An 18,006-nucleotide genomic window follows, 5' to 3' on the forward strand; every position below is an offset into this window, starting at 1 on the left:
TGACTAGTATGACCCAAAATAGGATAGAAAATACGATCTGCGTATCGTTTTGTATTTTTGTAAATTTTGAAATACGATCTGCGCATCGTTCTGTATTGTTGTAATTTAATTTAAAAGTTTAAATTAGATTATAAAGTTCGTATTATGAGTTCGATGAAGTAAGAAGGTTCAATCAAAAAATTCAAGGATGGAGATCCAAGAAAGATGAACAGGAACCCAAGAAGATTTGAGCTTATTTTTTAGGGGCCATACTAGGATCACATTTATTTTTATGCATTTTATATTGCCTTAAAATGCTTATTGAGTTTATGTATGTGGTTATTTAAAGCAATGTGTTCACTTTTAATTAACCAACATAGTAAACTTAGGTCCCAAAATAATATTGAGTTTAAGTGCTTTTCCATACAACACCTATAAAGCCTTAGATCATGAGTAATAGGTTCTGCCAAAGCAGGGTGTTGCTTATAATTCCGGGGATAGTAGGGTAGGTTTTTTAAACTTACATGTTAATGTTTGGTTTAACTTAACAAAACTATCAAAAGACAAAGTTTTGGGTTTTGAAGCTAAGAGATAGGAAAATACAAAGAGTTGTTAACCTGTCTACCAAGAGTTATAATCAGTTATAATTAGTAAAATGTTTACTTACCTCGAATACTATAAATTAAAGTAGCAGGGCCAAAGTCCGTTTGATTGTAGTGGGAGGGGATCTTGGTTAATTCTTTATTCAATGGGGACTTCTAATTTTGAATAAAGGGTAGTAGTGAATTGAATTTGTTTAATTGCTACTTTTGATAAACATTATATTGAATCTTGCTTTACCTTTTATTGTAGTTATCATGTCTGGTGCAAACAACTCTACTTTTAACTTGCGCCCTCTAATTGAAAAAGACAAACTGAATGCTACCAACTTCCTACAATGGCAAATGGCTGTGAGAATTGTTCTCAAAGCGGAAGGAAAAGAAAGTGTTCTTGACAATCCTCTACCTGAACCCTTGCCAGAAAATGCTACTGCAGCTCAAAAGCGAGCTAGACAAACTCTAGAGGATAACTCCTTGCAAGTAACATGCTTGATGCTTGCTTGCATGGAACCAGAGTATCAAAAACGTTTTGATGGTCTGGATGCCTACAGCATAATCCAGCAACTGAAAACTTTGTTTCAGAAAAATGCTAGATTGGAGAGATTTGAAGCAAACTGCAAACTTCTGGATTCCAAGTTGGAAGAGGGGAAGCCCGTTGGTCCGCATGTGTTCAATTTGATTGGACATTTTCAGACCATGGAGAAATTGGGTTTCCCTTATCCTAAGGACCTGGCAACTGACATAGTCATCAGATCTTTGCCTGAAGATTTTCATAACTTCAAGTTGAACTTCTACATGCAAGGAGGGGAGGCTACCCTGCAAGAGTTGCATGGTTCACTAATTCAGGCTGAGAGAAACTTACCAAGTAAACCTAAACATAAGGATGTTCTAATGGTTAGTAAAGGTAAGCAGTTCAAGAAGAAAGGGGCTCCCATGAAGAAGAACAAGGGCAAGGTAGTTGCCAATGAGAACTCTTCAACCAAGCCAAAGGCCACTCCCAAGGCTAAGGTAGCTGCTCAACATGAGTGCTACCACTGCCACAAGATTGGTCATTGGAAGAGGAACTGCCCCAAATATCTGGAGGATAAGAAGACTGGTGCTTTAACTTCAGGTATCTATATCATAGAAGTTAATTTAGCTACAACTGCTTCTTGGGTATTTGATACCGCTTGTGGATCTCACATTATTGGTAATGTGCAGGGACTAAAAAGAAGTAGGACCTTGAGCAAAGGCGAAGTGGATCTCCGAGTAGGCAATGGAGCAAGAGTTGCTGCTTTAGCTGTAGGAGATTATAGTTTACGCTTGCCTTCTGGTTTAATATTAGAACTTTATAATTGTTATTACGTTCCAGTTATTACCAAGAACATAATTTCTATTCCGATTTTGGATTCGGAAGGTTTTTCATTTCAAATTATGAATAATTGTTGTTCAGCATATTTGAATGGTATGTTCTATGTCTCTGCTAAATTATCAAATGGTTTGTATGTACTAGACTTACAAAACCATATCTATCACATAGAAAACAAGAAACACAAACCAAATGATTTGAACCCTACTTACCTATGGCATTGTCGATTAGGCCACATAAGCTCAAGCGCATAGAGAAACTTCATAAGGATGGAATTCTCAAATCATTTGATTTTGAATCATTTGAAGTATGTGAGTTTTGCTTAATGGGGAAAATGACAAAGTCTCCTTTCACAGGCTCAAGTGAAAGGGCCAATGATCTTTTAGCCCTCATACATACTGATGTATGCGGACCTATGAGCACTTTGGCTAGGGGAGGGTACGGGTATTTCATTACTTTTACTGATGATGTGAGCAGATTTGGATATGTTTACCTCATGCGACATAAGTCGGAATCCTTTGAAAAGTTCAAGGAATTCCAAAATGAAGTACAAAACCAACTTGGAAAGAAAATTAAAGCATTGCGATCCGATCATGGTGGTGAATATTTATCTCAAGAGTTTGGTGATCATTTGAAAGATTGTGGAATACTTTCGCAATTGACTCCACCAGGGACACCACAGTTGAATGGGGTTTCCGAAAGAAGGAACCGAACTCTATTAGATATGGTTCGGTCCATGATGAGTCTTGCTAACCTTCCTGCCTCATTTTGGGGATTTGCGCTTGAAACAACGGCATTCACACTCAACAGAGCTCCGTCCAAAGCAGTAGAAAAGACGCCATATGAGATGTGGACTGGAAAAGTTCCAAAATTGTCTTTTCTAAGGACATGGGGTTGTGAAGTTTATGTAAAACGTTTACTTTCTGATAAGCTTTCACCCAAGTCCGATAAGTGTATTTTTGTGGGTTACCCAAAACAGACTAAGGGATACTACTTCTACAACCAAAGCGAAAACAAAGTGTTTGTTGCTCGCGATGGTGTCTTTCTGGAAAAGGAGTTTATTTCCAGAAAAACAAGTGGGAGTAATGTATATCTCGAAGAAATTCGAGATGAGCAACAAATGGATGAGGTTCACACCTCGTCAGAGACGACCCAGCATGAAAATGCTCAGGAGGCGGTGCATTCCATTCATGCGCCTTCTACCGTCCCACTTGGAGATAATCCATGCGAAGTCCCTCAACCTAATGAGGTGGAAACTTCTCCTGTTGTTCCCCAACGTAGGTCTAGTAGGACTGTCATTCCGTCAAAGAGATATATTGATTTCCTTTTGACTGAAAGTTCTGAAATAGAGATTTTAGAACATGAGGAACCTACTAGCTACACAAATGCTTTGACGAGTCAAGACTCCGAGAAATGGCTTGAAGCCATGAGATCCGAAATGGATTCGATGTTTGAAAATCAAGTATGGGACTTGGTTGCTTTGCCTGATGGGGTTAAACCCATAGGTTGCAAATGGATTTTCAAACTGAAAAAGGACAAAGATGGAAACATTGATGTCTTTAAGGAAAGACTAGTGGCAAAAGGTTTTAGACAAATTCATGGTATTGACTATGATGAAACCTTCTCACCAGTAGCCATGCTGAAATCCATTAGGATAATCCTTGCGATTGCTGCCTTTCATGACTATGAGATCTGGCAGATGGACGTCAAAACCGCTTTCTTGAATGGGTTCTTGAAAGAGGATGTGTACATGACACAACCACAAGGTTTTGAAGATCCAAACAGTCCAAGAAAAGTTTGCAAGCTTAAGAAGTCCATTTATGGGCTTAAGCAAGCATCCCGGAGTTGGAACCTCAGATTTGATGAGGCACTCAAATCTTTTGGCTTCCTCAGAAATGAAGAGGAATCTTGTATATACAAGAAGTTTAGTGGGAGTAGTATTGCTTTCCTAGTCTTGTATGTGGATGACATACTTCTCATAGGAAACGACAAGACCATGCTTGAGTCAGTCAAGGAATGGCTTAAAAGTTGTTTTTCCATGAAAGACCTAGGAGAAGCTGAATACATCTTGGGAATAAGGATCCATAGAGATAGATCCAAAAGGCTGATTGGACTTAGCCAAGAGACTTATATTGATAAGGTTCTTGCAAGGTTCAAGCTGGAAAACTCCAAAATAGGTTTCATTCCCATGCAACATGGCATTTCACTTGGCAAGACTCAGTGTCCTTCGACACCTGATGAGGTCAAGCGCATGAGTAATGTTCCTTATGCCTCTGCAGTAGGGTCCATTATGTATGCCATGGTATGCACTCGACCGGATGTTGCATATGCTTTGAGTATGTGCAGCAGATACCAGTCAAACCCAGGAGAGGCGCACTGGATGGCAGCAAAGAATATCCTTAAGTACTTAAGAAGGACTAAGGATGATTTCTTGGTCTATGGTGGAGATAATGAGTTGGTTGCCACTGGATACACCGATGCAAGCTTCCAAAGTGACAAAGATGATTTCCGATCACAATCTGGTTTCATATTTTGTCTAAATGGAGGGGCTGTGAGCTGAAAGAGTTCTAAGCAGAGTACCATCGCAGATTCTACAACAGAGGCTGAGTATATTGCAGCAAGTGATGCTGCAAAAGAAGCTGTTTGGATAAAAAAGTTCATTAGTGAACTTGGTGTAGTTCCTAGCATTGAAAATGGCATTGAGTTATATTGTGACAACAATGGTGCCATTTCTCAGTCCAAGGAACCCAGATCGCACCAAAAATCCAAACATGTGCTCAGGAGATTCCATCTTATTCGAGAGATCGTTGAAAGAGGGGATGTGAAAGTAAGCAAGGTTCATACTGAGGATAACGTGGCTGATCCTCTGACTAAACCGCTTGCTCAACCTAAGCATGAGAGTCATACTAGGTCTATGGGGCTTAGGCATATGGGAGAATGGCTTTAGTTTGTTTACTTTATGTTTACAATTGTAAAGACATTTATTATGCTTTGAATGTTTATCAATAAAAGTTCATTCTTATTTAATTGTTTGGTTTAGTATTAAATAAAATGTCCAAATAACTTGTGTTTTCAAATAGGATTATCGAAAACGTTTTGATAATGGAACCCTTTAAAGTGAACTGAAATCACAACTTATTAAGTCCCTAGTCTGAATCACTAAATTGGACATAAGTGATTTATGAGAAGACTAGCATGTAATTAATTGATAGTGCAGTTCCATGGGCTATGGAGACATAGGGATGTCTAATTGATTATATGGATGTATACTTGATGCATTGAGACTTGACCTAACTAGATTCTAAAAGTAGAATCAAAATTCTATATTTAGTGGATTCCTTAGACATGAGTATGTCTTAATAACCATGAGACAATTAGTTTAACCTTGACTCTGTAAAACGCCGCGCCGTAAAAGGAGGTTATAAAAGCAGTGATCAGGTGGGCTAAGAATTGAGTGGGAGTTATGGTCATACAAGAGTGAATAAGTCCTCCTATTTGATAGGAATGGTGTCTGGGCCTCTTGATGAGCGAGAACTGAAAAATTGCATGGCCATGCGGAATGGGATTAAAATGTTAATCTTTATTTGAACAGTTCGAACTCGGCGATCAAGAAACTAGAATTTGAGAATAACAGTGTGTTATCAAATTTTGGCATTAAGAGACTTAAGGAATTTAGCATTGCGTTCTTGTCTTCGGACAAGTGGGAGATTGAAGGAATTATGTCCTTAGACATTTCCGGCAATTACTAAATATAAATAGGAATTAATTATGAAGATAATAAGTTAATTATTTTAGTAATCATATTTGCTTGCTAGAGAATAAATGTGATTAGTAGGACAATATTGATTGGACCTACAACTAAAATATATTAATCCTATAAGGTCACACATATAAGCACTAATTGGAATGGGCCCAAAAGGCCCGATGGCAACCGGTCTATTAAGGGAAAGAATGTTGGGCTTTGGTTTTGTGTTAACCTAGAACTCTCACATTATAATAGTTATAATGTCAGGGATTTAGAAATTACGTTCATTCAATATCTGACAAAAGGGAAAACACAAAAACCCTAATTCTATTTCTCTGAAACGTCGTTCTTCCCAAACAAAGCAAGAGATTGATCGTGATCGTTCTCTTCCGTACTAGCATACGTGGGATTCAATTGGTGCTTGTGGACTAAGTAGAGGAGCAACAAGTGGGGCTCTAAGATCTTTGAAGCTTGCATACGAACGGGAGAACACGCTACAAAGGTGATTATTCTTTCGACTTAATCTGATCTATATTATTGTTATGCATGTGATTCTGTGATAGATGTTAGGAAATTGTTTCCTGAAATTCCGCTTTATGCATCTATATGTTCCTACACTTATCCTTGACAATATATGTGACATAGTCAAACCACTAATTTAGTGGAAAGATGAAAAGGTATTTGACTACATTAAGTCATACATCTTATTACCTTCATTACTCAATAAAATGAGTTTCAAGTGTTTCGTAAGAAAACTTTGGCCAATGATATGATTAATGCGATGGTAAAATAATATGACTAATTGTATTTTACCTAGATCATGAGAAAGGAGATCTAGTTCATAGTTCGTGGGAGAATAAAAAGCAACCAAAACCTAAGCAAAGGCCAAGTAGCACAAGACATTCTACAGTCGTTCCTGGGTGATGAGTTGTTATCTTGGAGCCTTCGAAGACCATTGTAGAGACGAAGGATGCGTGACAGACTTGGTTCTAGCGTTCTATATCATCAGCTGAAGAAGTGAATTTTAATTACAGATTCAACTCCATAAGCTTCAGAGGGAAGGAAGGTTGGGTTGTTGGTAAGCCTGCAATTCTTTTGTACACTAATTATTTTGGGAAGAACCTGTGGCAGTGGAGTACCCATTTTGATATTTGTCCCTTGCATTGCCTTTCTACATTACACGATGCTTTATTTTGCGAATTTTAAGTCAAAGAGGGTGACAGGCTAAAGTCGTATCACCTTATCAAAAATAAACTAAGTCCACTAGCTAGGTAGCAAGGGAAGTCAGGATCAAATCCACAGGAAAACAGTGTCCTTTCTACTATTAATCAACTAATCTAGACTATTGGGAAACAAGAGTTGGTTGGTTTGTATACTAAAACTACGACAATAATTAAACAATTAAGAAATCAGATATTAAATAATCTAGGGCATAGGTTCACCAACAAATAACAATCCAGGATGATAAACGATTAGCAATAATCAATAACACAATTAATTAGACTAGCATGCTCTCTCGAATCGATACTAATCATAGATTCTTAGAATTAACGGGCTCTCGCTACGTATTAATCCTAATTCCACCTATTGACACAAGCCTAAATATCAAATTACATCTCTCGAATCTTAACTTGATATTGCATGACTATCACAATTAAACCTGCGCAAATCTAATTGCATAGTGAAATAAACCAATCAATAGGAATCAATCACAATACCAACAATCACAATTATTCAATCATCCCTTCATAATTATTCTTGGATCCCCAAAACCCTAGAAAAGTAACTACTCGCACATAATAAAGGTAGCCAAAACAATATTAATCAATGGAGAAATAATTAGAATAATTGATAAAGCAAGTAAAAGAAATTAAATTGAATAAACAAACTTTAGATTGAAATAGTACCTAAATGAAGAACAAAAGAAGAACTCAAAAGTTGGAGCTTTAAATTCGAATAATAAAACTAAGTGTAGGGAATTTGAGAGAAAACTAAGATAAAACTAGGTGCTAATGCTAGAATAATAAGATGTCCAACTTAATTTACTAAGGGCTATATTTATAGTTTTGCCCATAAAGCCCAACAAAAACCGGAAATAAACTAAAGTAAAACGCGCAGAGGTTGTCATCGCCCGGTCGGGCAGACGGCCGCCCGCCGGGCGAAAAGCTCGAGGACCGCCCGTCGGGCGCAGGTCTGCCCGCCGGGCGGATTGTGATGCTCTATGAAATTTCGACACGCGCACGGTCGGGCAGCTTCCGCCCGCCGGGCGAATGGAATCCTTGCTCTCCTTGTATTCGCTGCGCGCCCGCCTGTCATCGGGCATGGGCCGCCCGCCGGACGCCCGTTGACTGCAGCAGCTCCCACTTGCTCGCCCGATGGGCGAAAGGAGATCAACCGGGCGAAAAGCTAAATGCACTGTCCTTCGCCCGTAACACCGAGTCTAACTTCCGGGGCTCAACCATAAGCATCTAAGGCTCCCGCAAGTCGACGATAGTCGTCCCGAACTAACACGGGATCACGTAGTGGCCTAAATTACCATGAAACGAGCCTAAAAAGGCCAATTTCTCACCAAGTAATCCTGAAACTCAAGGCACACTTAATAACACATATTAGTACTAAAGACGGCTCCTAAGAGCTCATTTGATGCATAAAGAGTACTAAGGGACGGTGGAAAAACTCTATATAAAATGCACATATCAAACTCCCCCAAGCTAGATCCTTGCTTGTCCCTAAGCAAGGAAATCATCGATGAATATAAGATCAATTTCACCCCTAACATATTTCAAAACGAGAGACATAATTCAAGGCAAAATTTAACGAGCATGCATCAATGTCAACCAATCAAATCCACCCAACCACAAATCCTCCCTAACAATTGTCACGCAAAGCGAACCACAAGTGCACAATGGAATTCAAGACTAGTGCTCACACACTCGTCACTCGTTCGCTCTCCTCCCAACATGTAAGTGAACAATGCCCTCCCAAATTCACAACACTCGTGTGTCTAGAAAAACAATACACTCAACCTAGTAGTCCACTCGAAATGTGTCATGTCATAACTTGCATTGATAAACAACTACTTTCATATTAATATGACTCTATGCACAAAGGTCGGAAGGTCTTCAAAGCTTGTAATGATAGGCTTAGGTAAGGGTGCGGTAAATTTGGGTAAAATATGAGCTTAAAGCCTTGGCTTTGGGGAGCATAAATCCTAAATATAACCATGATCAACCAAAATAATGACCATAACTCTCCCACTCAACATATGACAAAACAACAAATAACCAACACCATACTTTCTTGCCTTTTTCACAATTATAACCAATACTCATAAGGATATGAACTTACAAAACTTGAGTGAAATAATACTTTGAAATTTTTCTGAGAGTAATAGATTTTTCTCTTTGTTTTTTTTTTCAATCTCTTTTTTTTTCTTTTAGAAACCTTCACATTTTCTTATTCTTCTCATCTCTTTCATTTTTCAACTCTTTTTTTTTCTTTTTCAACAACAATCATGATAAGAAGAACTCCCTTTTTCAATACTCAATACGCTCAAAATGTACCACACTACAACTCCCTCACCTCACTACTATTAGCTCCCCCAAGCTAGGCTTGGGACTAGTAACCAATGGGGCTTTCACGGGCTTGCAATATGGTTGGTCACCGAATAAAGGGCACAAGCACAACATGGGTAGAAGAAGAGGGAACAAATGTATCTAAATTCATCTGAAGGCTACCTAAATAGAAAAATGCCTTCGTCCTCCTCAATGTGCATGTATATGAATCATAAAACACTACTAATAGTTGCAAACCAATACTCAAAATCAACGACACACCAAGAACTATCACACATTCCTAACCAAGTCAACCAGTCAACCACCAAGTCCACAAATAGTTAGTCAGAGTTGACTCATGTCATGACATCAAAGTAACCGAATATCAAATCATGGCTAACACATCCACATTGCTCATCATCAAATGCCAAGAATCAAAACAATTTTCAATCAAAGGGGCACAGGGAAGCATGATTTTTGCCTCATCAAGGCCTCTCGTCAAGGCGCCTCATCAAGGCCTCTCATCAAGGCGCCTCATCAAGACTTCTCGTCAAGGCACCTCATCAAGGCCTCTCATCAAGGCGCCTCATCAAGACTTCTCGTCAAGGCGCCTCATCAAGGCCTCTCATCAAGGCGCCTCATCAAGACTTCTCGTTAAGGCACCTCATCAAGGCCTCTCACCAAGGAGCCTCATCAAGACTTCTCGTCAAGGCGCCTCATCAAGGCCTCTCATCAAGGCGCCTCATCAAGGCCTCTCACTAAGGCGCCTCATCAAGGCCTCTCATCAAGGCGCCTCATCAAGGCTTCTCGTCAAGGCGCCTCATCAAGGCCTCTCACCAAGGCGCCTCATCAAGACTTCTCGTCAAGGCGCCTCATCAAGGCCTCTCATCAAGGCGCCTCATCAAGGCCTCTCATCAAGGCGCCTCATCAAGGCCTCTCGTCAAGGCGCCTCATCAAGACCTCTCATCAAGGCGCCTCATCAAGGCCTCTCACCAAGCGCCTCATCAAGGCCTCTCACCAAGGCGCCTCATCAAGACATCTCGTCAAGGCGCCTCATCAAGGCCTCTCGTCAAGGCGCCTCATCAAGGCCTCTCATCAAGGCGCCTCATCAACACTCTTCGTCAAATGCGCCTCATCAAGGCGCCCCATCAAGACTCCTCGACGGGACTCCTCGTCAGGACCCCTTGTCAGAACCTATAAAACCGAACGGCTTACTATACGCCTACAAATATAGGGGCAAACCCTCCAAAAAGAACCATCAGGACTAGCTCCTCGACAAGGAGTCCTCATCAAGACGCCTTGTCCAAACTCCTTGTCAGGACTTGCAAGCTCCCCTCAAGACTTGGAAGCTCCCCATCAGGACTTACTCCGTCATGGACTTGCTCCCCATCGGGACTTGCTCCTCGTCAAGGCGCCTCATCAAGACGCCTTGTCCAAACTCCTTGTCAGGACTTGCAAGCTCCCCTCAAGACTTGCAAGCTCCCCATCGGGACTTACTCCCTCATGAACTTGCTCCCCATCGGGACTTGCTCCTCGTCAAGGCGCCTCATCAAGACGCCTTGTCCAAACTCCTTGTCAGGACTTGCAAGCTCCCCTGAAGACTTGCAAGCTCCCCATCGGGAATTACTCCCTCATGGACTTGCTCCCCATCGGGACTTGCTCCCATCATGACTCAATAAAGATAGTCAATCAATATCGACGCCTTCTCATTTGATGGTGTCAGAAAAGACTAATCGGTTGACGGCCTGAGGAGTGGCCTAGATTAGCGCCCCAAATTAGATTCATCACCTAAAACACTGGGATTACCGTCCACATACGGCAACAAAATTCATTTCAAAAAATCAGCGTATGACTGAAAAGGGATGAATACATAAAAAGTGCACAGAAGGCACAAAAATTCCTACACGCGCACACAGCGCGGAAACTAAAATAAAGAGTGCCAAAAAGTACCAATATTAATACAAAACGCTGGCACCGCGAAAACCAACAATCAAAGAAAAGGTTAAGGACCAGGAGCGGTCAAACTACCATCCTGGACGTCCAGCCCGACGGAGGAATTCACTTCTTCTTCCTCCACGTCTTCCTCCTCCCAATCAGGACTTGCAAGCTCCTATCATGAATTGCAAACTCCCATCATGACTCATGTCTAGCCACATGTTAGAGCACAAGTTTCTCTCTAAATGTGCCCCAAGTTGAGTCACAACTGACAAAATGTTGCCTCCCGCCATAAGGTACTATTTGAGTCGCTCATTAAATTTTCAAAGGCGATTTACCTTGTATAAAGATAAGACCCCCTTTGAGGGGCAAATGATGTGGCAAAAAATAATTGGACATCATGTCCCAATGATAGCTTGACACATGTCCTCTATAAATGCTACGAAGGCCCGACTTGTTTGACAAGCCCAATCCTAAAAAGGCACCTTAAAGCCCTTTATTTCAAAACGCACCAGATAAGGACACATGTCCTCATCTCTAAAGATCAGCCAGTCATATAGCTAGGGTTTTCGGACACTTCCCAAAAACCCTAACCCTATATATAGTCCAATTCCCAAGGTAAAAGGGGCAATCAATTCATTCCCACCAACCTAAAACTATCTTTGCTCTGCCTTCTCTCAAAAAATTACTTCCCTCTCTAGCTTATACTTACTTAAGCATCAGAGGGAATATTCCTACGGGAATATTCTTGTTTTGCAGGTTGCCAGAGGTTCGTGCCAACTCATACTTGATACCTCCGAGGAACGCGTGACACGTCATCACCGTAAAAGATCCCACAACAGTGTACATGGTGGTAATTTCGACACTGAACTTTTTGAAGAAATGATATATCTCTATATTTATCATCTCATTGTACTTGATTCTTTGTATGCAGTGTACATATATATAAATTTCCCTTCACTACTGTAATATGTTTATTATTCATGCTTAGTTTAAATCCCCTACAGTACTTGCTGCTATTTGTTATAAACGGGTCGAGTTCCTTTTGTGGCCTTTGACTTTCGATTTAACATGTTATTTTAGCAGGTATAACAGATAAAGCAACTCATGTTTACTGCAGCAAGCTGAGTAGTTAGAAATTGTTAGGGCATCAAGCTAGCCAATGAGTAAGTGGCTATGCATTTGCCAGTCTTGTGTTTTTAAAAGAGGGTGTGGCATAACTTTACTCTTTGTAGACAGCCTTAAGGTAATTCTCTTCAGTCATGGCACTTTCTTATTGTGCTACCTCATACTTGGGCCTTTTGATGTTTTTTTCGAGGTCTGTATTTATTTCTAGATTTGGGTATGGACAAAGGATTGAAATTACATATTTAAGGATGTTGGTTTTACCCAGATATGATCTAAATTATCAGGTTTAATAGGATAACGCGTAATCATTTTAGTTTTTCCTTTTTTTGGTGGTGTTTAGGATTTGGAGAATTTGCGAATTCAGCTACGAGGTTTAACGTGCAATGGTTGGAGTTTGATAATTCCTATTTCAAGGTTCGTGTCATTTAAATTTGGTTCAAGACACAAAATACGGGGTTTTCATGTTCTTTGGCTAATATATATTGCTTAATTTATGTCATTAAAGCAAGGAGAGATGTAGATTTTCTTGGTTTTCCTGTTTTCCCAATTGATGTCAAAGATCCATCTTTCAAGGTAGTGAAAGCAATGCATAGACAGCATAGTCCATCAGAAATGCAACATTACATAGTCTTTTTTGTTTTCATCATTCCTAATTATTGTTATGTTTGTAGGTACGTATATGTTGAGAGATATGAAGCTGGCCAGGAAGCATGCATTTATCAAGGATTACACTGAAGCCCATACCAAACTCGACAACCTTGAAGCCACATTTATCCCCCCGAGTTCTGTCTTATTCCCAAATCTCATGTATTGGTTCTCTTTAACATTTGTATCTGGTTCTCCTCCTATAAAAACTTTCCTTTCTTTTGGGGTGGGTGAGGTGTGAGCCTCATACTATTTGTATCTAAAACTTTGTGCCCTCAAACCATCAAGCCATAAATTATCTTGAAGGCTAATGTATTATATATGAAGTACTCCAAAATACTGCTTATGTTTTATTGATGTATATGAAATACTTTGTATTTCATCCATTCACTTTTACTCGCAAAGTTTGTCATTTTCACGCATGCCAATGCACAAGTTAATTGTTGTAACTCTTGTTCTATAATTTAGCCTTGCAAACCCATATTTACAAAATTTTAAGAAAATGATATGAAATGTGCGTTGTTAAACATGAAATAGGAATTAAAACATCATTATTGAATGGAGGAAGCATGTCACAAGTCAAAACAAATTCATTTGCTCAATATAAATTCTTTTTCTATAAAATGTTAATACTAGTTTAGACCTAACAAATGGCTAAGGTACTTACCAACAATATGAAGGACATTACCATCACAAAATCCAACAACAATGTTCATCTATATTGTGGTATGGCAATGACCATCTATATTGTAAGTAGTTTCCTCAAGAAATATTTAGATCAAAGTTTCAAAAGTAAGTGTTCTTTTTATCGTATAAATTATTATACGAACTATATATGGACTTGAATTGATATTTGAATATGTGATTTGGATCCCGAACACGTAACTTACATAAGATAAAGCCAAGGGAGGGATCGAGAAAAACAAAAATAAAATAATAAAAACACGAGTTACTAAAAATATTAAATTAAGATAAATAAAATAATTCAACTATAAATAACTAAAACAAAGGAAATAAATAAATAAGACTTATTTTGTGAAGGAAATATGTCCTTCACCCAAGGTGCATTAAGTCTAATACCAAGGTTCAGATTAATTGCGAACAATTAATTCAGTGAGATCAAGTGATCGGAACAGCTAGCTGGAGCAATGCTTCCGATCAGTGAGTTCTAATGGATATTGAACTCACAACTTACTCTTGACTGAACCTACAAGGTCACACCAATGACACGTAACAGATCACCGGATTAAATGAATCGGAAATTCATTTAATAGCTTTTCGGGAATTAGTTGGAAACGTATTATACGATACGACCTTTGTCGGAATCGTATATCGTATCGCAAATATTCGTAAGCTGGGCGGCACGAATAAATCGTATCGTACGACGGTGATTCGTTGTATACGAAACGATAAATAATATATCGGAAATATATTAAATCGCGAATACGAAGGGCATCGGAGTTGCCGGCCCGTCGAGCCCAGCACGTAAGCATGCAAGGCCCAACGAGCCAACAAGCTCGCGAGCCAAGGCAAGCCCATTGGGCGCGAGCACGCAGCAGCAAGCAATAGCGCAACAGCAGCGACGAGCGAGCAAGGCCCACGGCCCAGCTGCTCGGCGCGCTCGCTGTGGGCTTCGGCCTGCAGTGTGTCGCTGGGCACACGGGCGTGTGTCCGTGTTGCTTGGCTCGCACGGCTTGCTAGCCGGCCTTGCTTCTTGCTTGGTCGGTTAGTAAGGTTAATGATATAACCTTACAACCTAGTTTCCAACACAAACACAATTCATATTGCTCAAACCCTAGAGACACAGAGAACCCTAATTCACTCTGTGCCTCCAAATTGAGTTCTTCCCAAAAGCAAAGTAGATCAATTGTCTAAGCTACGATTATCAAGACGGATCTGATCGTGTCGGTGAACCAAGTAGAGGAACGACAAGTGGAGTTCTTTGTTCGTGTTCGTTGACAGATTATTGTGGAAAACACGCTTTGAATGTAAGTTTGCTTAATCTGTGCTTTATACATGTTTCCTGGCTTTGGGGATTGTTCCGCACATGTTATTATGTTTAACTGTATTCCCCTACAGTAGTATCATGAGCCTTATGTATTCAAAGCATGAATTAGCATGATTATTATTGTTTTTGCATCTGTCGAAATTTTGGATTTTTTGTTGATTTTTCGGAATTTTTTACGAATTATTGGATGAATTGCGTATAATCAGGTCCGAAATCAAAAATCATCGCTTTTTCGATTTTTAAAACCCTAATCTGATGGAAAACGATTTTCTAAGATCAACGCATGCGAATAGAATTGCAAAAACAGGCCTAGAAGTATCGTTTTTTGGGCGCTTTTGTTAATTTTTCATTAAAAATTAAAAGTGTCGGACAGTAATTCAATTAAAAGGTCAACCTAAACTACTCTAAATTTCTTGAAATTTTGACACAATGTTTCTGGATACATGCTTGATCTATGGTAAAAATTTCAGATTCTTCCGATAAGTATAAACCCTAATTTTGCCTTTCCCCAATTCGTAAAATTTGCAACCCTGATTGAATTTTAATTAATTTTGGTTTAATAATTCGGTTAATTGGGGAAGGGGGTATAATTTCATGGGTCAGTGGCTAATTTTAAAAATTATTGGATTAAAATTTTGATTGGTTTCGTTAATTTTAATCGCACTTAAACCAAATTATTAATAATCTGAAATTTAATTGTTAATGAACGATATAAAGTTTCGGATTTTATTAATTAAAAGTTCAAACTTTAAAGTTGATTCGATCGTTCTTGAAAGTTTGAATATTGTTAGCCCTTGATTTATTAATTTTACGAAATTGGATTGTCGTTAAAGTTTATTAAATCGTTAAAAATCGTTGTTTTTCGAAAATTGAATCGTAACTTTTTTTTTGAAAAATAAATTAATGCAAGTTCGTGAATTAAATTTAATTTTATATAAGATGGTCCATTTTACGAACCAAAAACACGAACATGAGCATGGTGGATATTGGCTCGTCGAGCCATACGAGGCCATTATGCTCGACCGAGCCATGCGACACGGGCAGCAGCAGCGATGCTGCGTGCCTCGTGCGCGCTGGGCGAGGAAGGGCAGGCGAGGTAGCCTGCGGGGCTGCGACGAAGCGAGGCGCAAGCCTTGCGACGTCGAGCACTCACGATGCACAACACGCAGCGCAGGGCAGCATCGCTGCGGGGACGCGCGCGCGCGAGCGATGGGGCGGGGTGCGCGAGCTCTGCTCGTGTGCTCTTGGGCCTCACGCGAGGCGGGGCTGGGCGCAAGCCTAGCCCAATCAAGCAATTGGACTTTTTTTAAAAAAAATCGTTTAATTCGTTGGGCTTCGTATATTTGCATTAATTTGGGCTAACGGGATATTTAATTTAATATTTTATTTGCTTGGGCCGGGCCGCGAGTTTTAATTTAATATTTCATAATTAATTATCCGGAATAATTATTGGTTTGAGTGGGAGCCACTAAATGAAATTAAAATGAAATAATTATTTTAATTATTTTGTAGGTCGCATTTTTTTATTAATTCAATTTTAATTAGAATAAAGTCTAAGGATTAATAATTTGGAAATTGATTAATCTTTTAGGACGCGTTTATGTGAACGTGAATTTTAATTAATTCACGTAAATACTTGCATATATACATGGGCCATTCGTTTTAGCACACGAATGGGTGAATGCGTAGAATATATATTTTATGCAATGCAGGTACTCCAAGTGACTAGTATGGCCAATTTAGGATAGTTAAATACGGTCTGCGTACCGTTCTATCTTTGAATGTAAATTTTTAAATATGGTCTGCGTACCATGGAAATTTTGATGAAATTTTATTATTTCAAGTATTTCTAAGTTTAGAACTTTAAGTTAGCATTTGAACGAAGATTCAAGACAATGCCAAGCTAACAAGGAGGTGATGAAGATTGGATGCTTCAAGACAAAAGTTTTGGGCCATACTAGATCACCATTTATTTATGCAACTTAATATATATATTATGCGTGAATGTATGAATGTATGTATGCTTTGCATGAACAGGTTGTTTCCTATGAATCGATTAGTTTTAAGTTCACTAAATAATCGAACTAACATAGAAACAACTAGGTCCAAGTAATATTGAGTTTTGAAAATTGCCTTCCAAATCAACACTTACAAAAATCTAGGGATCTAAGATAGTAGGTTTACGCTAAAGCGAGGTGCTATTTTAGTTGACTTAGGTGGTAAGGGGCCCTAAAGGAGCACGTTGATTGTGGTTGCAACTCAAACAACAAGTGGCATTAATGAAGGAAATAATGCCCTTGGTCGTAGATGTTGCCGGAAACGGAAACATGGTACGTATCGGAAAATATTATCGGAAATAGAAATATTGCCGGAATCGGAAATATTGCCGGAAACGGAAATATTGTCAGAATCGGAAATATTATCGGAATCGGAAAATAATTCCGGAAACGTAAATATTAAATATTTGTTCGAAATGGAAATTAATTCCGGAATCGAAAATATTAAATATTGTTCGTATCGGAAATATATTCCGGAATCGGGAATTTAATCGGAAGCGTATCGTACGAATAAGCATCGGACGAGGCCTGCCGGACGAGGGCCCAGCACGAAGCCAGGCCATCGCCCAGCAAGCCAAGCGCGCCACACGAACAGCCAAGGCCACGCCAGGCCCAGCGCAAGGCCAGGCCCAGCAGGCCGTGGCAGCGCGCGCAGCGCGCGCAGCTGCGAGCAGTGGGCTGCGAGCATTGCTGCAGCTCGCGTGGGCTTGTAGCTCGCGTGGGCCGTGCGGCCGTGTAAGCTGTGCGCGGGCATGGCCTGCACGCTTGCGGGTCTTGCTCGCGTAAGTGTTTGTGTTCGCGTACGAAACCTAAAACGTGCAGAGTTCGGTTAATGATTAAATTCCTAATTCTATTTGATAAATTAATTAAATAAGAGTTTTATTATAATTCTAATTTAATTAATTCGTATCCTAATAGGATTCCAATTCTCTTTCCATACCCCTATAAATATGTGGCCTGGGTTCACAATTTATAACGAGTTTTTTCAAGTATTCAAAGTGAGTTTTT

The 18,006-nt window shown here is 39.6% G+C and overlaps 1 long non-coding RNA gene across 1 annotated transcript; it reads left to right on the forward strand.

The window, feature by feature from the left end:
- The first annotated feature begins 6,288 nt into the window (after positions 1–6,288).
- On the forward strand, positions 6,289–13,323 carry LOC130470481 (uncharacterized). The gene is made up of 4 exons (XR_008930917.1): positions 6,289–6,348; positions 6,489–6,749; positions 11,920–12,702; positions 12,960–13,323. It is a non-coding gene; the product is annotated as an uncharacterized lncRNA (long non-coding RNA).
- The last annotated feature ends 4,683 nt before the right edge of the window (positions 13,324–18,006 follow it).

The sequence above is a fragment of the Spinacia oleracea genome, chromosome 3 (assembly GCF_020520425.1).
Source record: "Spinacia oleracea cultivar Varoflay chromosome 3, BTI_SOV_V1, whole genome shotgun sequence".
Lineage (NCBI taxonomy): Eukaryota > Viridiplantae > Streptophyta > Magnoliopsida > Caryophyllales > Amaranthaceae > Spinacia > Spinacia oleracea.